General features: G+C 44.1%; 1 long non-coding RNA gene across 1 annotated transcript; it reads left to right on the forward strand.

Annotated features, from left to right (window-relative positions):
• The first annotated feature begins 8,609 nt into the window (after positions 1-8,609).
• Positions 8,610-15,603, forward strand: LOC142728495 (uncharacterized). The gene is made up of 4 exons (XR_012877618.1): positions 8,610-11,696; positions 11,836-12,038; positions 13,102-13,196; positions 15,111-15,603. It is a non-coding gene; the product is annotated as an uncharacterized LOC142728495 (long non-coding RNA).
• The last annotated feature ends 7,970 nt before the right edge of the window (positions 15,604-23,573 follow it).

Here is a 23,573-nt window from a genome sequence, read left to right on the forward strand (position 1 = left end):
GGGGAAAGTGAAGACAACATTTCCAGAGGAGAGATGAAGCATGATCATTTTCCTCAGGTTCCCAAGATTTCTCCTCAGACCAAAGTTTTTCTAATTGACCAGGTACCGGAGCTTCCCTCTGGACCTCTTGGTGCCCAGAATCCCGTTGACTTCATACTCTCTATCAGGAGTGGAGGAAGCAGTAGAACGAGGAAACTTCTTGGATAAGTGATTCCGGAACAGAGACTTGGGAAGAGGCACATGAAAACATTTGGGAGTTTTCAAAGACTGTGGGAGTCGGAGCTTGTAGAAAACCAAGGATCCAATTTAAAACAGTGGGTCCTCAAACAAATGTGCTTGGTGGATAACTAGGCCTTGTCTCCTGGGTGGAATTGTGGAGGAACTCTATACTTCTTGTATGCATTTCCCTTCAATCGGCCTACTCCTTTACTTATAGACTCCTTGGCCTCCTGCCCTCTGTGCAAGAATTGAGTGAAACTGGCTGCTGGAACTTTGGACAGTGTTGGAACTGGCAGAGGGATTCTTGGATGCTGTCCATAAATCAAGAAAAAAGGTGTGAATTCCCAGGTGTAGTTATTATAAGCAAACTCTGCCCAGGGAAGGAGACTAGTCCAGTCATCTTGAAGTGCGGACACAAAATTGCTGAAAAAGTTTCCCAAAACCTGGTTGAACCATTCCAATTCTCCATTAGATTAATGGTGGTAGGCGGAAAGAAAATCCAACTTAACTTCAAACAACTTGCAGAGTGGCCTTTAGAACTTTGAAGTAAATGTCACTCCTCTATCGGACACGATATGCTTAGGGAGTCATCGCAGACGAAAAATGTGTTTACTGAAGAGATTAGACAGACTTTTAGCAGAAGAAAGGCCGGTCAGAGGAATAAAGTGTGCCATCTTCAAAAAACAGTCAACTACGAACCAGATTACAGTACAACCAGAGCAACTTGGTAAGCCTAGTCCAACCTGCTTGATGAGGGTTTAGTTTATATGCCGTTTGCAGATACAATACATTTTTGTGATCGGTGTAGACAGTGATGGCATAATGAGCACCTTCTAGCAAACGTCTCCATTCTTCAAGAGCTAATTTTATGGCCAAGAGTTCCTGATCTCCAATGCCATCATTTTTCTGGGTAGGGGACAAGGCATTGGAGAAGAATCCACAGGAAAGCGTTTTTGCTTTATAATTTTTTTGAAAAAGAACAGCACGCACTCCTTACAGATGAGACCTGCTTCTCCAAGATGGAGGTTTTACTGTAGTCCGGTCCATGGAGAACTAAGGCAGGGGAGAAGGCCTGTTTAAGGCTGAGGAAAGCAGAAACAGCTTTAGAAGTCCGAATTTTGGCAATGAAACCCATTTTGGTGATAGCAGAGATGGGTGCCACCAGGTAAGAAAATTTAGGAATTAATTGTCGATCATAATTAGTAACTTCAGGAAGTCGTTGTATGGCTTTGAGTCCATGGGGACTAGACAATTTAAGTACTGCTGGATCTATTTGAATTCCTTGATCAGAGATATATCCTACAAAAGACAGTCTGGATCACTCAAAAAGCAATTTTTTAAGCTTGGCATATAGATGATTCTCTGTAAGTCGGTGCAGAACAAGACTCTATTGCTTGCGATGAGTATAGTGGTCTAGGGAGAAAACAAAAATGGCATCCAAATATAACAAAACACAGCCGTATAACAGATCTTGCAAAATGTCGTTAACATGTTCTTGAAAGACAGCCGGGGGATTTCTGAGACCAAAAGGCACAATTAGATATTCATGGTTTCCATCTCTAGTGTTAAACATGATTTTTCCCTCATTCCCTTCACAGATGTGAATCAAATTGTAAGTACCACGTAAGTCTAGCTTGGTGAAAATCTTAGCACCTTGCAGTCAGTCAAAGAGCTTGGAAATGAACGTGTTTTTTTTTTTTATCGTGATTTCATTACGACCTCGGTAGTTAATACAGGGCCTGTTCATCCTTGATGCGGTCTGCCAGACCTTTCCAAAACATAGCGACAAGAGAATCAATGTTCCACTGTAACTCTGTGGATAATGTGCAAAACTGGATGGCATATTGTCCTACTGGAGTAGTGACGAAGAAGCAGATGATGACTTTTTTAAAAGTCGTGAAAAATTCTTGGATAACAAAGATGATGGGTTTTTCCTTTTCCATAGAGGTGAAGCCCAGGCCTGCGCCTCACCAGACAGTAGAGACAAGATGTTGGCTACCTTAGCGTGGTCGGAAGCTAATTGCTGCGCTACTAGCTCAAAACGGATTGTGCATTGATTTAATCCTCTACAAGGCTTGGAGTCGCCTTTGTAACGTGGAGGAGTTGTTGGAAGATGCAATCCAGGACTGAAGGCAGCAAATTGAGGAGGTGGCGATTGCGCCCCAGCAGCAGATAAAACACTTAAATGTGAAGAAACATTTTGTAATAACTGATACAATTGATACTAGCGGACACGTTGCCTGAAATGGTGTCGAAAGTTCTCTAGGATCTGGTTGACCCTCTCCACTTGGCCATTGAACTGTGGATGGTATTCAGAAGAAAGATCTGACTTGACTTCCAGCAGGCCACACAGAGCTCTCCAAAATCTTTAGGTGAACTGTACACCGTGGCCTGAAACAATATGATGGGAAAGAACATGCAGGCGAAATATATGCTGTATAAAGAGACCGGCAAGATGAGGAGCAGAAGGCAAACAAGACAAAAGACCAAAATGTGCCATTTTGAATAAGCGATCTACCACCGGCCAGATGGTATTGCATTTGGATGAAAGGAGTAGATCCCTCACAATGTCCATCGCAATATGTTGCCACAGAGAATCAGGGACTGGAAGAGGTAGAAGAAGACCAGGTGGTCTGGACTTGGAGGTCTTGTTCTGGGAGCAGAAGGAACAGGAAGCCACATAGTCCTGAACATCCTGGACCATGGCTGGCTACCAAAATTGATGAGAAATGAGCTCTCTGGTTTTACGCACTCCTGCGTGACCGGCCAGTTTAGGGTTATGTCCCCAGGAAAGCACTGTCCTTCTTCTGGCTGAGGGAACAAAGGTTTTACGATGATGGATATCCTTCAGTAGGACCGGAGCCACCAGAATGATGCGAGAAGGATGGATATAATATGTTTCACTTGATCAGAGTCATCAAATCACCGAGACAGATTCGGATATTACATCGCTGAAAGGTTTGGCCTCAGCTTACTTGTCCTTAAACACCCACAGCTCATTTCTCAAATTGAAATACATGTCTCAGTGGGAGACGGATATGGGTCGGGAGTTCTCAGAGGAGGACTGGAGGGCTGCTTTACATCACTCTCATAGGATATCCAAATGTGTCAATCATATAGAAGCCGTTAGGAAAATTCAGTTTCGTTGGTACCTCACACCTGTTACAACATATGCAAGCCAGGGCTTCTCCTTTGTGTTGGAGGGAATGTGGAGCAAGGGGCACATTATTTCATCTATGGTGGACATGTAAATCAGTCTACCCATTCTGGAAGCGTATCTTCCGCTACATATCAGAATTAATGGGAGCAGAACTTTTACCTTCCCCTGCATTGGCTTTAACTGATATGCAGATGGATGAGATACCTTTAGAATATAGGTGGCCAATAAGCCATATTCTTATCGCTTCCAGATTCCATATAGCCAAGAGATGGAAAACAGCTGAGGCTCTGAATCTCTCGGAGGTGCTAAACAGGGTTTATCTTCACTTCTATTACGTATTGCACTTTGCTACATCTAAAGGTTATAGGCAGAAGTGTTTGTCTCAATGGGCCCCTTGGACGGAGTTACCCCATGTTCAACTTCTGCTCCGCAAGAACTCTGTCACTCTGTGAATGTATCTGTGCTAACTTATACATGGTTTTCGTATCCTGCATCATCCTGTTCCTTTTTGACATCTCATATGTATAATTGCTTGTATTTATCACCACCACTCTTTGTATGTCTGTTTTCATGTTTGTTTGTCTGTTAATATGTCAGTATGTCAACGTCCGAGGCACGTTTCTGATATCTAAAGGTGAAAGCTTTTTCTGTGTTCTGTATACAACACTGTGAGACTGTATCATTGGGATGTTGTATACTTTTGTATTGTACTTTGGAAAAATAAAAACCAAGTTAATTTCAATTCACCGAGACAGAGCGTCAGCCTTAGTATTCCTTTCGGCAGGACGGAAATGTAACAAAATTTCAAATCAGGCAAAGAAGAGCGCCCACCTGGCCTGGCGCGGATTCAACCGCTGAGCGGTCTGTAGATAGACCAAATATTCGTGGTCTGAAAAGAATTACAGGATGCATGACCCCTTCTAGCAGATGTTTCCACTCTTCCAATGCCAATTCAATGGCCAGAAGCTCCTGATCTCTAAGAGTAATTCTTCTCGGCAGGAGAAAATAACTAGGAGAAGAAGCCGCAGGTGACAGTCTTGCCGGTAAGACCTTTTTGCGTCAGGTCTGCACCTGCATCGATAGTAGAGGCATCCACCTCAAAGAAGAATTGCTTGGAGATGTCCGGATGCTTCAATATAGGGGCGGCAGAGACAGACTGAGTTGAAGAAATGCCAATTTGGTCTCTTGGGTCTCATTTTTGGCATTCACTCCTTTCTTTGTAAGAGCTGAAATAGGCGCCAGTAATGAAGAGTAGTGGGGAATAAACTGCCGGTAGAAATGTGCAAATCCCAGAAAGCGTTGAATTGCACGGAGACCCTGAGAACAAAGCCAGTTCAACACAGCAGATGTTTTGTTGGTGTCCATCTTCAATCCCTGGTCAGAGACTATATAATCTAGAAAGGGAAGGGAGGATTTCTGGAAGACCCACTTCTCCAACTTTGCACAGAGCTTATTCTCCAGCAACCGTTGAAAGACCTGTCGAACACGTTTCCAATGTGTAGTCAATGCGGGTGAGAAAATCTTGATGTCGTCTAGATACATCACCACATTGACATATAACGGATCCCGGTGGATGTCGTTAACTTGCTTATCATTGCTTTGCATCAAAAGAGCCTTACAGGCAAGGACATTGCTGCTTGTAAGATTACCCAAAATGAACCATTTATCGGATCATCCAGTACTTCAAGGAGAGAGGTTCATTTGCTATGAAGAAGGCTTCAGGGTGTCCATGAAATTCCAGCAAGTACCAGGACCTTCTCCTAAAGAGGATTCAGCTATGGGATCGGTTCAACAGCAGTGCAGCGCTTCCTCAGACATCTGTCAGTGCATCTGCACGCACAGTGAGGTGAAGGCTTTTGGAGGCTGGACTGGTGTCAAGAAGAGCTGCAAAGAAGCCACTTCTCTCCAAGAAAAACATCAAGGACAGACTGACATCCTGTTTTAAGTATATTGATTGGACTGCAGAGGACTGGGGTAAAGTTATTGTAACGCTGGCGGCAGGTCCCTCTCCTGCCAGTGGTCTCCGTCGCTGGATCCTGTACCTTGCTTGACAGCCTCCTCCACCACGAGGTCGCTAACGTCCACTGATGTCTCCTGCTCACGGCAGCCGGATACCAAGTGCGCGCTGGCCCAGGCCGTTTCTTAAAGGGCCAGCATGTAAGTATATAATGGATGAGTGTAATATAGTGAGTTCAGGTAGGTATATAATGGATGAGTGTAATATAGTGAGTGCAGGTATGTATATAATGGATGAGTGTAATATAAAGAGTGCAGGTAGGTATATAATGGATGAGTGTAATATAGTGAGTGCAGGTAGGTATATAATGTATGAGTGTAATATAATGAGTGCAGGTAGGTATATAATGGATGAGTGTAATGTAGTGAGTGCAGGTAGGTATATAATGGATGAGTGTAATATAATGAGTGCAGGTAGGTATATAATGTATGAGTGTAATATAATGAGTGCAGGTAGGTATATAATGGATGAGTGTAATGTAGTGAGTGCAGGTAGGTATATAATGGATGAGTGTAATATAATGAGTGCAGGTAGGTATATAATGGATGAGTGTAATATAGTGAGTGCAGGTAGGTATATAATGGATGAGTGTAATATAATGAGTGCAGGTAGGTATATAATGGATGAGTGTAATATAATGAGTGCAGGTAGGTATATAATGTATGAGTGTGATATAATGAGTGCAGGTAGGTATATAATGGATGAGTGTAATGTAGTGAGTGCAGGTAGGTATATAATGGATGAGTGTAATATAATGAGTGCAGGTAGGTATATAATGGATGAGTGTAATATAATGAGTGCAGGTAGGTAGGTATGTCAGTAATACACTGCAGAATTAAGGCGGGATTCACACGACAGGGTTTCCCGGCCGGGTGCCGGCTGTTCATAAATCGGCCGGCACCCGGCTGCATTAGGAATAATAGACCCCTAATGGGGCTATTCACACGACCGATTTTTTGACGGGCCAGGAAAACCGGCCGTCAAAAAATGGGACATGCCCTATATTCGGCCGGGTACCCGGCCGCCCGGCTCCCATAGAAGTCTATGGGGCCGGGTAATACACGGCCATCACCGGAATGTGTCCCGAGTGATGGCCGGGTCAACCGTCACTCGCGCACTCTCTCCTCCTCACAGTGCAGAGTGCATGTGAGGAGGAGGAGTTGATGCCATTCGGACGAATGGCTACGCTGGTGATACTGTGTGGCAGGGTCGGGGTGTACAGCAGGTGGAAGGGAGCGCTGCGCTGGCTCCCTTCCCCTGCTTGTTACGGTTCCCGACCGCTGGCTGTGTTTTTACGGCCAGCGGTCAGGGTCCTTAAAACCCGAGCCATAGACTTTTTACGGCTCGGGTTTTAACTTGCTGCCCGCGCGATCGGGCAGCTGAATGTCGGGTCTCCGGCTGTCCGTGACTGCCGGGGACCCTGAGGAGAGGATAGAAGCAGCTTTCACTGCTTCTGTCTTCTACGATGTCTTTTTACACAATGCTCAATGAACGCTGTGTATAGGAATAGAGACAGCAGCAGCAGCGGCGCTGTCTCTATTCCTCCCGGTGATCATGTGACTGGTCACATGATCGCCGGGTGCCGTTAGTGACAGACTGCTGCTGGGTCTTACTAGACCTAGCACAATCCTATTAGTGACAATCGTCACTGTGAGAGGGCTGATTTCCCCTGTAACTGGGGCTGCTGTGCAGCTCCAGTTACAGGGAAAAACATGGTGTAAAAGAAAGAAAAAAAATATTAAAAGTTCCAAAAAGGTCTTTTTTGACCTTTGAGGGACAGAACATAATAATAAAAAAATAAGTAAAGTGCAAAAAATTAATCCGATTAAAAAACGGTCAGGGAAAAAACCGGATGCAAATCGGGTCCAAATCGGCCGGTAAAAACAGCAACACGGCCCGGAACGGAATCGGAACGGATGCAAACCGGCCGGGAAAATCGGCCAAAAACGGCCGATTTTCCCGGCCGACACTCGGACCCTGTCGTGTGAATGAGGCCTAAGGCAGGATTCACACGACCGGGTCGCGCCCGAGCCCGAGTGCCGGCCGGTAAAATCGGCCATTCTGCCCGGACGGTTTGCATAAAGTTTTGCATCCGGGCCGGGCAGATCTGGACAGTGACATCAGCGGCAACTCCTGAAGGGGAATCCCCATGTGTTCGGGGATTCCGCTTCAGGAGTTTCACCTGATGTCACTGCCCAGATATGGACAGAGACATCAAGCGCTCTGTCCAGGAGCGGAATCCCCGAAAACACGGGGATTCCGCTCCTTCAAGGAGCTAAAGTGCGGCTAGCACATAGCAGAGCGGGGAGATACCTCCCTGCTCTGCGATAGTGGCGTCGCTGCAGTAGTAGCAGCCGCAGCAGCTGCTAGCGGCGCCATCGAAGGTGTCGCCGGGCCAGTGTGCTTTTAAAACAAGCAGGGGAAGGGAGCCAGCGCAGCGCTCCCTTCCACCTGCTGTACACCCCGGCCCTGCAACACAGTGTACAGCGATGCCATTCGTCAGAATGGCATCAACTCCTCCTCCTCACATGCACTCTGCGCTGTGAGGAGGAGGAGATAGAGCGCAAGCGCCGGAAAACCCGGCCATCACTCGGCACACATCCCGGTGATGGCCGGGTATTACCCGGCCCCATAGACTTCTATGGGAGCCGGGCGGCCGGGTACCCGGCCGAAGATAGAGCATGTCCTATTTTTTGACGGCCGGTTTCCCCGGCCGTCAAAAAATCGGTCGTGTGAATAGCCCCATTAGGGGTCTATTATTCCTAATGCAGCCGGGTGCCGGCCGATTTATGAACGGCCGGCACCCGGCCGGGAAACCCTGTCGTGGGAATGAGGCCTAACGCAGCATGTGATTACGATTTTTATAAATATTATTCACTTGTATTAAATAGATTTCTACTACATGTAAACATAAAGGTTTTCTATATTTTCTTTGCTATCTTTTCTCTACCCCACATGGCCACTCTATGGTGATGCAGGTGGGGGCGCTATTTCACTGTTTACCTCCGGCAGCAGAAGGGCGAGGTGCAGCCCTGCCACACAACAACAATCCTGGTTCCGCAGTAGAATGTTCAGTTTTTTTGGTGTAAACTTTTTGCATAGATTTTCATTGTAGGATCTGTACAAAGTGGAGCTGCCAGGAGATCGGAGACTTGATGAGATGGACGCATGCAGCTCCCGTCAGGAACATACTGGTTAGGTGAGTAGTCCCACCTCATAATATCCATGAAATATGGAAATAAATAGGTTTTGGACAAATATCAAACTATCACTGCCGGGCAAAAAACTTTAAAACAGAATTTGTAATAAATATTAACTGTAAAAAAAATAATCAAATACCAATTTCATTTTACTACAAAACACATAGCACCTCGATCAGTGGTACAAGCATCTTTGGGGTACTCCAGCGGGTAGAGTTCATAGAACAGGGTATAATACTAGTAATACCAGTTCAGTATCAGGGCATAATAAATGAGTAGTCCCACCTCCCCTTTCTCATCCATATTAGGCTCTGTTCACATCTGCGTTGGGGTCCCGTTCTGACGTTCCGTCGGAGGTTTCCGTTAGAACGGGACCCTGAGCAGACACCGACGAAAACCAGGGGTTTCCGTTTCCATCACCATTGATTTCAATGGTGACGGAGCCGGTGCCCGTGGTTTCCGTTTGTCTCTTTTGTGCTCCGGACCCTTCGTTTTGCCGGAAGCAATAGCGTAGTCGACTACTGAAATCAATGATGATGAAAACGGAAACCCCTGGTTTCCGTCGGTGTCAGTTTGTGTCTGCTCGGGGTCCTGTTCTGACGGAAACCTCTGACGGGAACGTCAGAACGGGACCCCAATGCAGATGTGAACAGAGCCTTAGGGCATGACCAGACGTGGCGGAATTGCTCTGCAATTCCGCTGCGGATAGTCCGCAGCGGAAATCCGCAGCGTACACGTTTCTCCATTGCTTTCCACAGCTTTTTAGTTGGGTTCGTTTACACGTTGCGGACAATTCTGCGGAGCATAGGCTGTGGTGCGGAATTTGGTGTCCGCAGCATACACTGGCTGTTGCGGACGTGTAGCGGACTTGTTGCGGACTCATTGCGGAATTTCTCCATTGACTTCAATGGAGAGTGAAAATTCCGCAATGAAGTCCGCAGATGTTATGTGTGCTGCGGAGCGTACTGGTTTTACTAACATGATAGTTCTTATAGTTCTTCATTCTGGCTAAACCTATGTATCTCTAGATCTACAGCCAGACTGAGGAAGTCAATGGGGCTCCCGTAATTACGGGTGATTACGTGTGTGCACCCGTAATTACAGGAGCGTTAATAGGCGATGTCAGTAAATAGTCACTGTCCAGGGTGCTGAAAGAGTTAAACGATTGGCAGTAACTGTTTCAGTACACTGGACAGTGACATCCGATCACAATATACATCAGCCTGTAAAAAAAATAGAAGTTCATACTTACCCATAACTCCCTGCTTCTTCCTCCAGTCCGGCCTCCCGGGATTACGTTTCAGTCCAAGTGACGGCTGCAGCCAATCACAGGCCAATCACAGGCTGCAGCGGTCACATGAACTGCCGCGTCATACAGGGAGGTCGGGCTGGATGTCGAAAGAGGGACGCGTCACCAAGACAACGGCCGGGTAAGTATGAATTTCTTTTTCTTTTACTAGGGAAAGGGCTGTCCCTTCTCTCTATCCTGCACTGATAGAGAGAAGGGAAGCCCTTTCCCTCTCAATACGCAACGGCCAGTCCGCATCAATTTAATGCCCATTTTAGGCAAAGCCGCGACAGAATCTGCAACGCAGATTGTGTGCGGCATTGATGCGGACAGTGTATGCAGAACTCCGCCACGTCTGGTCATGCCCTTAGACTGTCACACAGAAACCTCTGCATGTTCTTTATATCCACAATTTCTAGTTATAATCCCTCCTCATCGGGCTGCAGCGGCCAAACCGCAGGAGAAGTGGGGGGTGTGAACATAATCTTAGGCAGCCTTGGCTGGAATTACAGCTGTGATTGGATAGAGTAGGTCACATGTGGACACGAAGTCCCTGTTTACACACCAAGTTTTTTGCAGGTGGAAAAATCTGCCTCAAAATTCCTTCTGCCGCTTTTTTTACGCATTTTTCGACCACGGCCATTGAGCACCGCAGGCAAAAATGCTGCGAAAACCATTTTCTTTGCCTCCCATTGATGGCAATGGGAGGTCAGAGACGGAAACGCTTGAAGAAAGGGCTTGACGCTGCTTTTTCCTGTGAGTGTTTTTTTCTCGTGGGAAAAACGCCTCTGCATCCCATTGAAATCAATAAGATTAGTTTTCGGACGTTTTTTGGTGCGGTTTTCGATGCGTTTTCCACTTAAAAAAACGCTCCAAAAAAACTCTGTGTGAACTAGGCCTAATATTTCTCCATATATTACATGTGGCTTTTGCAGCATATTTGGCTGTGCATCCTTTGCATTACAATCTACTGCAGATTGTTACTGCTGCAAGTTTATGCAGTTTTCTAGAACCCTATTCACATTCATACTTTATGTGTCAATTTGACCATGGAAATCTGCAATAAATATGTAACATGTGAACATAGACTTAGGAGCTGCACGTGATGTTTCAGGCTACATTTACACACTGCAACCAGGTTACATCACACTTGTCTTCTCTCCCAGATTGTCCTGGAGACTTCCAAACTAGGGAAGATCTTACATGATGTAGCTGCATAAAGGAAGGCACTCTGCTGGGACTATTTGTGAGGGGGAACTCTGCTTGTAGTGGTTATTGGGGGCAGTCTGCTGGCACTAATTATTGGAGGCACTTTGCTGGCAATATGGTTTATTGAGGGGTCTCTGCTGGTAGTGTTGTTTATGAGGGGGCAGTATACTGGCACTGTGTAAGGGACAATACTCTGCTGGCACTGTATGGGGGCACTCTGCTTAGTCTAATGATGGGGTCGCTCGCTGATAACTGAGGCTTCTTAGCTGTCCTTATCGGTGGCGTTTACATAGGAAAGAAATTCTCAAACCACATCTCAAATCTCCCTGTAGTTGATTCTAAAAACAGACAAGTATGGCTCAGAAAAACGGCTGCAAACAAATAACCATTGATGTGAATGGAAATGAACAAAATCTTTTTCGCTTTCTGCGATTATTATTGACATGTTTTATAAGACATGTTGCATCTCGTGTTATACACAGCAGGAGGCAACAGCACACGTCTTATCACACAGGAAGAGGAAATACATCAGAAAGGGAAACGGGAAGAGGAAGAGCAGCCATGTCATACAGGAAATACAGGGAAGTGACATCATCACAGGAGGTAACGTATATCCTGTGTGCAGGGACCCCAGAAATATGATGACACTGACGTATCAGGGCTGATACATAGTAATATTATGTTAATGTTATGTTATTATATATCATTACTTGTGTGTTTAGGCTGTGCTTATATATGTTAGTAGGTCGGACCAGAAGGATCGCGTGTTCTGTATACAAGCTCCAGATAAGAAGAACATGGATCAGCACAACAACACCAGCGCTCCTGGGACTGCGCTCCAACCACACAGCATTTCATCCGGAGGATCGACTGTTCCGTAGTCCAAAACGTCACTTCTCGGGTTCTATTCCTACAATGGAGGAAAAAGTCAATTACATATTTTCAGTAATTATTGTTACAATATTTTCATTAAGGAAATCTCATGTATGGAATATTTTTTTGTATCACCTTAACTTCTGGTTACACCTGAAATGCCCTATAAGGGTATTTAGATATCATAGAGGGGGGTATCGGGGTATCACGCTGGAGACCCTCTCTATGACCCAAATGGAAGCTCTGCGCCACCTCTGTCCAGAGGCTGTGTGTGGTATTGCAGCTTTTCTGTATTGAAAGGTATAGGGCTAAGCTGTCCACACACCGCACATCACCTGTGGACAGTTTTTGGAAGATATCAGCTCTATTTTTCTAATTATGTACAACCCCTTTAATGAAATAATCTCTTTAGAGGGTTTTCTCCATCTCAGACGTTTATGTGATATCCACCTATGCTCATGCACGCAGCTCTCTCCGTTCTGTACTATGGGAGTTACGCAAATAGTTCAACAGCGCTTAGCTGTTTCCGAAACTTCCATAGAACAGAATAGAGAGAGGGACGTGCGAGGCCTTTCCCAAGTCATTCTCCACCTGGAATCAGCAGCCATTAGACGGGACAGGGATGTGGGAACAAAGCAGGACAGGGTCAGGGAGAGACCTCCGTTTTCCACATAGGTGTGAGTCCCAGAGAAATAGTAAGATGGGAGTACCCCTTTAAATAAAACTTCTTAGTGATGATGCATTTTCTTAAGGTGTTTAATTAAACTATGGACAGTGAGGTCGAAGAACCCGCACCCAAAATATCTATACTGGAGTGACATGCCTGTTACTAACGCTGTATACAAGCTCCCCACGTATAACAGACAGGGCCCTCACTGAGACTTTGTAGGGGCTCCTAGAGACAAATATATATTGATGTACAGACATTTTCCCCTCCGTTATTGTGCAGCAAGACCTCCCCACATATAACAGGCAGGACCCTCACTGACCCCCTGGACAGACACATAGGCCTGAATATATTTATATCTTTATATTTTCCATTATTCACCTGCAGGAAATGTTATTTTTAGAAATGGGGAGAAATACTTGGAATTGTGTTTTTTTAGTTTCTGATGTTATTTTTGTTACTTCTCAGGTATAAGGAGAAAAGTATCCGGCACATACAAGATGAGACGTGGATGAAGATGTGCGGAGGACTGTACCCCACCGGGAAAGAGCGGGCTGTCACTGGTATTACCATGGGGCAGATTTACTAAGGCCTCATGCACACGACCATAGTGAGGTGCATTGACCGTGACTTACGGCTCGTACGTCCGCGGAGTGTCACCCACGGCCACCCTCAAATCGCGGGCCGTGCATATGACCGCGTGCACTATTTTCTATGAGCCTGTACCGCAAAACACGACCGTAATAAGACATGTCCGTTGTTTTTTAAATGAATGGGGTCGCAATTCACCTGCAGATTTGCGGGTGAATTGCGGCCGCAAAAATAAGTTAGTGTGCCTGGGGCCTAAAACTATCTGAGTTTTACACAGTGTAAACTGATACAAGGAAGTCAGAAATTGCGCCAAATTTATCACAGTGGTGCACGATGTATGATAGATTTTGCTAGACATGTTAGACACTTTTCTCTTCCTTATACCACCTCTTGGTTGGCTTAGTTTAAGACACGCCCCTTTATTCTAGGCCACGCCCCTTGTCAAGCACGCCGCAAAATGTGTCTAAAACAATTAATAAATATGGCGCACAACATGTACGCCATAATTCTGGCTCAATTTGAATAGTAAATCTGTCCTACTATAAATGTAATATAAATTTGGGGTTAGTATTCAGGGCATATTCCCTATTTAAAGAATTGATAAGAGTCGGGAATCCTTCAGCTTAGTCCATTCTCTCTACTATCAGTCAGTACAGGGAGTAGTAGTACATATAAAACATTACATTGTCACCATGTCAGCTTTATTCTGCCTGCACTGACAGCACAAAGTCTTCATGGTGACTGCAGGACTGGAAGTCAAGGACCACCTCTATGATGTCCGCGGGACCTAATAGGGATATGGCGCTTTTTCCATTTATTTGTTGTTGTACTGTAATGAGAATATTATTTACATGCAGTATTTATTGCTAGGGGTATTTTTTTGGGCATGGCTTGTCATGGGGCAGGGTTAGTGAGAATACACTTTGTGTACCAGATATTCCCTGTATTCTGTCCTCACTATAAAAACATTGCAGTAAGGACAGTATAGAGGGAGGGTATCGCCTGCAGAAGTGATCTAAGTAAGTATGGCACGTGACCACTGTGGCCAGTGATTGATTAGTTCGATCATGTGCCGATACGGGACATCACTGGTCCAGCCTATGTAAACAGGCCGGCAGGGGATTGTGAACCGCCGGCACTGGAGCCGCAGAGAATTAGAAGGTGGGTATTTGCTAAATGGTGCAATTTTCAGTTTGAATTACAATTTTTATAAAGCCTGGAAAACCCCTTTAATAACAAACCCTAAAATGTATTCAGACCCCGGACAAATCCCCTTTATGTACTTTCCGCTCCTTCAGCAGCTCTGGGTCCCATTCGGCTCCGGACCCCACCTCTGCTGGCTGAGCCAGGAGCTGTTAGTGATATTGGCCTTTACATATTGGAGTAATCCAATAGATAACAGCCAATTTTTTTAATAAAATCCTGCGATGTAGTTTGGGTGGGCACTGCGCCTTTGATTGCATGACAAATTTTTCTTGGAGTTCCCCTTTAAAAATTGGTAAGCGGCGGGTAACACAAATACTTCACACGTGGACAGTAAAGTAAAACCCATTTTATTTTGACTGTATTTCTGGACCGGACTGGTCAGGGACTAAACTTGACTGGTCCCTTCGTCAGGTTAAGATCAGATAAAGGGACAAGTCGTGCCAGAAACGCGTATTTAAATAAAATTCTACCATCGCTTGGCGCCCCATCTGTCCCCGTTTTGAAACCTTTGTGTTAACCGCATCTTAGTTGAGCAGATTTACTTGTGAATTTTGTATCTTAGTTGAACATAGAACGCACTATCTACCTACCTGGCAGATAAAGGGTCTTGGTGTGGGTCACGGGGAATATCTTCAAGAGAGCAACTCTTCACTAGGACATTTTATTTATTCTTGTTTCAGAACTGAAGGGAATGTACCGTACAACATCAGCAGGAGGAAGCCCTGGTGTCGAGAACGTCAGCCATGGAAAGGGATGTGCCAGATCAAGGTCTCTACGCTAAAGAGGCAGCAGATATGAACCACTAATGTCCATCTAAGAATGCCGGAACGTCATCCGTCCACACCTCCTCCTTCCCATCCCCCACTGTCCAGAAGGGGTTTTTAAGATCCATCCAATTAAAAGACAACTGTCCAGAAGTCTTTGAAAATGAAGCCTTGCCCATGATTCGCAGGGCTGCGGTGAAGTACAATGGTTTTGGGTGTTTAATGGCAAGTCTCTTCAGATGCCCGGCAATGGACTTCCTCCCCTCGTCCTGTTTGGTAGGGTCTCTGCACTCCCTTTCCTGTAGAACAGCTGCCTCTACAGATTCCCAAGGCCATCCATATTTTTTTCCTGTCTGGCTGATAGCAACATATGTCAATAAAAACATACCTCAATGTATTTATTGTATTTCTAATAAAAATGGATAGACAAATACATAAAAATAATTTGTTTTAATTCCAAAGAACTTTCATAAAATCTATATTATACCTGTGTAATCAATTGTGGACATGGTCACTGATTCATTGAAGTCCAGCAAAGAAATCCCCCAGCCTGAGACATACTGTACTCCGTGTCAGAAGAACAAGAAGCTACAAAAAGAGAGACAACTGCATCCAGTCGATGTTCTTATCAACAAAGAGGTTTAAAAGGTGAGAAGACTAATTGAAATTTTTTTTCAAGGTATTACTCTAGGGAGCGCTCCTGTTATCATCTTTGTCTCACACTGTATATTCCTAAGGTACTGTATACATTTCACTCATTAATGCCGACCTAGCCAAGTGAGCACACAACAAACTAAGCTTGCGCACCCAAATGGAGTACCACCCATCTACACATCATTCCAATAAAGGAGTTTTGCCTTTGCACAGTGCTCCAAGGGGAGCACAATACAACTTCAATACTGCAAATACCTAACCTGAACGTCACATCTGCACCTTCCTCTTCTCTTTTGAAGATGTTAGTGTACAGAGTAGTAGGGGAATTGACCAGACATGATGTGCTGCCTTGTGGACTGTCCTATATTTCCAGAGCGAAGGAAAGATAGGTGGTCTGGCCAGTTGTAGACTTCATCCCTAACATCTGACACAGACCAAAATAAGTATTCGGCACTCAAAGCCAAAGTTTTTTTGAAATCTCAAGTGCGCCAACTACAGCGGTCAGCCGCCATTCGGAATGAAGCGCCAACTACTGGATGTACCAGCAACCAGAACGGCACAGTGCCTGATGAAGGTCATGTAGTGACCGAAGCGTCGCACTAAGCCTCTGGCATCTACAACCACTTGAAAAAAATCAAGATTTCTTCTTTAAACTTCAGCTTTGTGTGCCAAATACTTATTTTGACTACGATTGGGTTGGGACCCTATTCGTGCACCTACATCGTCCAGTGCGTTCTGAACCACTACTTATCTGGCACAGACCATCCTGGAGCTGAATGTCTCTGAGGCTGCTCTTTCAAAGTTGCTAATGTAGCTCATCTGGGCTCCATAGACCAAACCTTTATATATGACTCCTAGAGAAATGGGTTAGTGAAAGAAAAAGGTAAAATTCAGATCCTGGAGGCCATTGAGTATGTCAACCTTTGGACCTTGATTGGCATCTACGCCATATTTTCAGAGTAATGCATCAGATGTCTCAAGAAGAACATTTTATGAGGAAAGGACAATGTTGATGAGATTGCAGGTCCTCCTGTTTCTAACTCAGATAATTATTACCCGGCATCCAGGTAAATAGTGCATACAAAGTCCAGAAATATAACCAGGCGACTGTCCAGATAAACATTGGATACAGCGCCCAGAAATGGTGCATTGTGCCCCGATAAATATTTCCTTAAAAGGAATGTCCGAGAAATTAAACTAGTTGCATGGAATGTTTTGAAATGAAAAAAACAGCCATTACTCACCTGTTAAATCCCCTGCACCCATGATCTGGTGGTCAACCCGATGGGTTGATTGAAGAGACTACCCTACGTGGATCGACACCCGCTACAAAATTCTCACCAAAAATTAAGATATGGAATAGGTTACCCCTTTCTATGGCAGATCGAATAGCCGTAATTAAAATGATAGTATTACCCCAGTTGTTGTATCCACTGATTAACAGTCCCATATGGATAGGAGAAAAGACGTTTAAATGCATAGAAAGCTTAACCCCTTCCCGACATTTGTTGTAAGTATACGACATGGAAAGCCAGTGCTTCCCGCAAAATGTCATATACTTACGCCAAATAATTGGCACCGGCTCAGAAGCTGAGTCGGTGCCATCATCGCCGGATCTCAGCTGTATCTGACAGCTGACATCCGGCTGTAATGGCGGGGACCAAAATTAGCTTCGATCCCCGCCATTAACCCCTTCAATGCAGCGTTCAAACGTGATCGCTACATTTAACCTGTTTGCAGCTCATTGGAACCACAGCAATGAAATTGCCGGGGTTCCGGTGGCTGCAATAGCAACCGGAGGCCTAATACTGGCCTCCCAGTCTGCCTAGCACGGAAGCCGGTCAAGATCCGTACAGCGGCGGAGCCTGATCGGCTTCCGTAGCCGCCGGCAAGATGGCGCCGACTCAGGAGCTGATCCAGCGTCATCAGCGGTGGAGGTCAGCTGTATATTACAGCTGACATCCACATGAAATGGTAGGATCCGATCCCTGCCATTAACCCCTTTGATGCAGCAATCGAAAGCGATTGCTGCATCTTAGCGGTTGCTAGCAGATCGCCAGCCCTGACAGGCAATCAGGATTTGCGACTGCTGCTATGGCAACAGGAGACACAATGACCTCCTGCTCTGCCATTACGGAAGCTGATTAGGCCCCGCCGGGAGGCGAAGCCTAATCGGCTTGCTGTCAGTGAATAACTGACAGATCTAATACATTTCACTACGTAGGTAGTGCAATGTATTAGAAAAAAACTAAAGCTGACAGTTGGACCGTCAAGTCCCCTAGTGGGACTTGAGAAAAAGTGTAAAAAAAAGTATAAAAAAAGTGTCAAAAAAAAGTGAAAAAAATAAAAGTTTGAAAACAATAAAAGTTTCAAGTAATAAAATAAAACACAATCGCCCTTTTTCACTTATCAAGTCCTTTATTATTGAAAAATAATAATAAACCATACGTATTTGGTATCGCCGGGACTGTAACGACCTGAGGTATCAAAATATAATATTATTTATTGCACACGGTGAACAACGTAAAAAAAAAACGTACCAGAGTTTCTGTTTTTTGGTCACTTTCACCTACATATATTGGAATAAAAAGTGATCAAAAGTCGCACGTATCCAAAAATGGTACCTATAAAAACTATAGCTCGTCTCGCAAAATACAAGCCCTCATACAGCTCCGTCGACAAAAAAGTAAAAAAGTTATGGTTCTCACAACTTGGCGACAGAAAAAATACATTCTTTTTACAAAAGTAATTTTATTGTGAAAAAAAATGTAAAACATAAAAAAGTGCTAGAAATTAGGTATCGCCAGAATCGTACGGACCCGCAGAATAAAGTTAACATGTAATTTATAACGCATGGTGAACACTGTATAAAAAAAACCTAAAAAAAAACTATGCCAGAATTGTATTTTTTTGTTTACCTGGCCTCCCAAAAAATAGGATAAAAGGTGATCAAAAAGTCACATGTACCTCAAAATGGTACCAATAATAACTACAGCTTGTCCCTCAAAAAAACAGCCCTCATACCACTACGTCTATGAAAAAATAAAATTAGTTAAGGCTCCAATAAGTCAGGAAAGAAAAAATATGCAGTTGTGCCGGCCCGAGGGGAACATTTCTTCTGTTTCAAGAGGCGATTTACCATGGACCTAAGCTGGGCATGACATATTTGTCACTGAAATGGCATATCTAGGGAAAAATATTAATTTTTAATTTGCACCATCCGCATTGCAATCATTTATGGAAAAGACCTGTGGAGTGAAAATGCTCACTACACCCCTTAATAAATGCCTTGAGGGGTGTAGTTTCCAAATGGGGTCATTTCTCAGGGGTTTCTTTTTATTATTCCACATCTGAGCCTCTGCAGTTGTGAACCAATACTTTGTAAATCGACAAATTAGGCCTCAATTTTACATGGTACACTTTCACTCCTGAGCCTGGTCGAATGTCAGGGCAAAAGATTAGGGCCCCATGTAGGGTGTTTCTAAAACCGGGAAACACTGCATAATAATTAGAGAGCTGTCTTGTTATGGTGGCACAAGCTTGGCACCACATATTGGCATATCTATGGAAAAACTCCCATTTTCACTCTGCAACATCGAGCGCACACTAAATTCTACAAAACACCTGCAGGGTTAAAATGCTTACTACACCCCTAGGTAAATGCATTGAGGGGTGTAGTTTCCAAAATTGAGTCACTTCCGGGGGGTTTCCACTGTTTTGGGCCCATAGGCGCCCAGAAACCAATCCAGCAAAATCTGCGCTCCTACAGCCAAATGGCGCTCCTTCCCTTCTGAGCCCTGTCGTGTGCCCAAACAGCAGTTTATGACCACATATGGGGTATTGCCGTGCTCGGGAGAAATTTCTTTACAAATGTGTTCTTTTTTTCCTTTATTTGTTGGGAAAATGAAAAATTTTGCGCTAAAGCTACGTCTTATTGAAGAAAAAGGATTGTTTTTATTTTCACTGCCCAATTCTAATAAATTCTATGAAACATCTGTGGGGTAAAAATGCTTACTACACCCCTAGATGAATTCCTCAAGAGGTGTAGTTTCTTTTGGGCGTTTTCATTGTTTTGTCCCCTCAGGAGCTTTGCAAATGTGACATGGCCTCTGCAAACCATTCCTGCTAAATGTGATCTCCAAAAGCCAAATAGCGCTCTTTCCCTTCTAAGCCCTGCCGTGTGTCTAAACAGCCACTTATTACCACATGTGGGGTATTGTTTTACTCGGGAGAAATTGCTTTACAAATTTTGCAGTGCTTTTTCTCCTTCAGTCCTTGTGGAAATGAGAAAAAATTAGCTAAACCTACATTTTCTTTGAAAAAATATAGATTTTTATTTTCAGGGCCTAGTTCCAATAATTTCAGCAAAGACCTGTGGGGTCCAAACGCTCATTATACCCCTAGATAATTTCCTCAATGGGTGTAGTCTCCAAAATGGGGTCACTTGTGGGGGGGTTTCCACTGTTTTATCCCCTCAGGGGCTTTGTAATTGTGACATGGCCTCTGCAAACTATTCCTGCTAAATTTGAGCTCCAAAAGCCAAATGGTGTTCCATCCCTTCTAAGCCCTGCCGTGTCTCAATACAGCCAATTATTACCACATGTGGGGTATTGTTTTACTCGGGAGAAATTGCTTTACAAAATTTGCAGTGGTTTTTCTCCTTTAGTCCTTGTGGAAACCTACATTTTCTTTGAAAAAATTTAGATTTTAATTTTCACGGCCTAATTCCAATAATTTCTGTAAAAAACCTGTGCGGTCAAAATGCTCACTATACCCCTAGATAATTTCCTTGAGGTGTGTAGTTTCCCAAATGGGGTCACTTTTGGGGGATTTTCACTGTTTTGGCACCTCAAGAGCCCTTCAAACCTGACATGGTGCCTACAATATATTCTAATAAAAGTAAGGCCCCAACATCCTCTAGGTGGTCCTTCGCTTCTGAGGCCAGTGCTTCATTCCAGTAGCACGCTACGGCCACATGTGGGATATTTCCAAAAACTGCAGAACCTGGGCAATAAATATTGAGTTGCATTTCTCTGATAAAACCTTCTGTGTTATAAAAAAAGTTGTATTAAAAATGTATTTGAAAAAATATGTAATTTGTAAATTTCACCTCTACTTTGCTTTAATTCCTGTGAAATGTCTAAAGGGTTAACCCCTTAGTGACCAGCCCATTTTAAGCCCTAATGACCAAGCTATTTTATTTGTTTTTCCATAGTCGCATTCAAAGAGCTATAACTTTTTTATTTTTTCGTCTACATAGCTGTATGAGGACTTGTTTTTTGCGGGATTAGTTGTACTTTTTAATAGCACCATTTTTGGGTACATATAATTTTTTTATTAACTTTTATTAACTTTTTTTGGGGGGTTTATAAAAAAAACCTGAAATTCCGCCATTGTTCTATGCGTTTTTAAATTGACGCCGTTCACTGTGCGACGTAAATAACATGTTACCTTTATTCTATGGGTCGGTACGATTACACCGATACCACATATGTAGACGTTTCTTACGTTTTACGACTTTTGCACAATAAAAACACTTTTGAACTAAAATTATTTGTTTTGCATCGTCGCTTTCCAAGGGCCATAACTTTTTAATTTTGTCATCAATGTATTGATTGTTTGGGCTTGTTTTCTGCGGGACGAGACATAGTTTTGATTGGTTCTGTTTTGGGGTGCATGAGACTTATTGATTCATTTTTATTATGACTTTTTTGGGGGGCAATAGAAAAAAATTGCAATTTTGCCATTGTTTTTTGCATTTTTTTTTTACGGTGTTCACTTTGCGGTTTAAATTACATATTAACTTTATTAATGGAGTCATTACGGTCGCGGTGATACCATATATGTGTACTGTTATTATTTTTTTACACTTTTACTAAATAAAACCACTTTTTATGGAAAAAAATGGTTTTATTTATTTTTTTACTGTACTTTTTATTAATAATCTTTATTTCACATTGATTACTTCTTTTATTAGTCCCACTAGGGGACTTTACTGTGCGATCTTCAGATCGCTGCTATAATGCTTTGGTATACTTCGTATACCAGAGCATTATTGCCTGTCAGTGTAAATCTGACATGCAATCTGTTAGGACGTGCCTCCGGCACGTCCTAACAGGCATGTGTCCAGGGCAGATCTGGGAGCTTTTATCAAGCCCCCGGCTGCCATGACACCCCATCGGAGACCCGTTATAGCATTTGCGGGCCGCCGATGGGTGACGGGGAGCTCACTCCCTCTGTAAACAAAGTTAGATGCCGCGGTCGCTATTGACGGCGGCATTTAACGGGTTAAACGTCCGCGATCGAAGTAAACTTCGATCGCGGGTGTTTGAGCAGGAGCTCAGCTGTCATCAGACAGCTGAGCCCCGGCTCCAGCCTGCACGGGAGACCCGTGCAGGACTTAGGCTAGGCTCACGTGAAAAGGTGTCAGCCTAGCCTAAGGCCCCTTAGTGACAAACGTAAAAAGGCGTATTGTTGGTCACTAAGGGGTTAAGACATTTTCTAAATGCTGTTTTGAATACTTTGAGGGGTGAAGTTTTTAAAATGGGGTGACTTTTTGGGGGTTTCTAATATATAAGGCCCTCAAAGCCACTTCACAACTTAAAAAGGCTCTGTCACCAGATTATCAAATCCCTATGCATGTGATCAGCGCTGCAATGTAGAAAACAGTAACGTTGGTTTTTTTTTAAAAAAAACAATAATTTTTGCCCAAGTTATGAGCAATTTTATATTTATGCAAATGAGCATTTAAATGGACAACTGGGCGTGTTTTCTCGTATTTCCAACTGGGTGTGTATTGTATTTTTACCAACTGGGCGTGTTTACTTGATTTACCAACTGGGCGTTGTGAATAGAAGAGTATGACGCTGACAAATCAGCATCATACACTTCTCATCGTTCCCACCCAGCTTCTTTCACTGCAGAAATACAGCGTGACGTTACCCACAGGTCCTTCAACCTTGTCGTCGGACAAAGAAGATACATCGGCTCCAGGCGTCCAAAAGGTTAATATGCTCGCCTCTAGGGAGTTTGCTATGCTTACCTGCACATACCCTGCACTGTACTCCCTGACGCCTGGTGCTGATGTGTCTTCTCTCTTCCGACGCCAAGGTTGAAGGACCTGTGGGTGACGTCATCATTCCCAGCTAGCTTCTTTCACTGCAGACACAGCGTGACGTCACCCGCAGGTCCTTCAACCTTGGCGTCGGAAGAGAGAAGACACATCCGCTCCAGGCGTCAGAGTACAGTTGAATTTGCAGCAGCATCACCATGTGCAGGTAAGCATAGCAAACTCCCTAGAGACGAGCATATTAACCTTTTGGACGCCTGGAGCCGATGTATCTTCTTTGTCCGATGACAAGGTTGAAGGACCTGTGGGTGATGTCACGCTGTATTTCTGCAGTGAAAGAAGCTGGGTGGGAACGATGAGAAGTGTATGCTGATTTGTCAGCGTCATACACTTCTATTCACAGCATGTATCCTATGTGTGAGTGATGTGTGCAGCATGTATCCTATGTGTGAGTGGCGTGTACAGCATGTATCCTATGTGTGAGTGGCGTGTACAGCATGTATCCTATGTGTGAGTGGCGTGTACAGCATGTATCCTATGTGTGAGTGGCGCGTGCAGCATGTATCCTATGTGTGAGTGGCATGTGCAGCATGTATCCTATGTGTGAGTGGCGTGTGCAGCATGTATCCTATGTGTGAGTGGCGTGTACAGCATGT

The sequence above is a fragment of the Rhinoderma darwinii genome, unplaced genomic scaffold, assembly GCF_050947455.1.
Source record: "Rhinoderma darwinii isolate aRhiDar2 unplaced genomic scaffold, aRhiDar2.hap1 Scaffold_68, whole genome shotgun sequence".
NCBI lineage: Eukaryota > Metazoa > Chordata > Amphibia > Anura > Rhinodermatidae > Rhinoderma > Rhinoderma darwinii.